The following is a 441-nucleotide window of genomic DNA, read 5'->3' as shown; positions in this document are numbered from 1 at the left end:
CAAACAACACATACACACAAAAAGAATTCACAGAAAAAAAAAAAAAAAAAAGCATTTCTGAGAATTCCTTTAGAGTCAGGTGATGCTGAAAGTTTTTTCTTCCAAATTTCTTCTGAAATGTCTTCCTCAACAAAACTTTCCAGCCACATTTCACCAAGGGCAGGTGCTAAACAGAATGTGAGCTACATGGCTTGTCCTTGCCACCCTATTCACAAGATAGGCCTTAAATTAGCTACTGTATGTCCTTGGCTGAATGCAGACAGTGACAGCCTGATCTAATATGCAGGAAAGTCAATGAGAACCTTTTGGTTTTTCTTCACTTGGCCATGAATCAAGTTCAAAGTTGTCTGGTTCAAGAACAAGATCGTCTGTGCTTGTACAAGGATGATTATCCTCCAATATAGATGTAGGTTACAAAAAAAATCCATTACAACTTTGTGC

The sequence above is a fragment of the Malurus melanocephalus genome, unplaced genomic scaffold, assembly GCF_030028575.1.
Source record: "Malurus melanocephalus ecotype Western Australia unplaced genomic scaffold, MMel_1.1 scaffold_3, whole genome shotgun sequence".
Classification (NCBI taxonomy): domain Eukaryota; kingdom Metazoa; phylum Chordata; class Aves; order Passeriformes; family Maluridae; genus Malurus; species Malurus melanocephalus.
Note: the sequence above shows the minus strand (reverse complement) of the source record.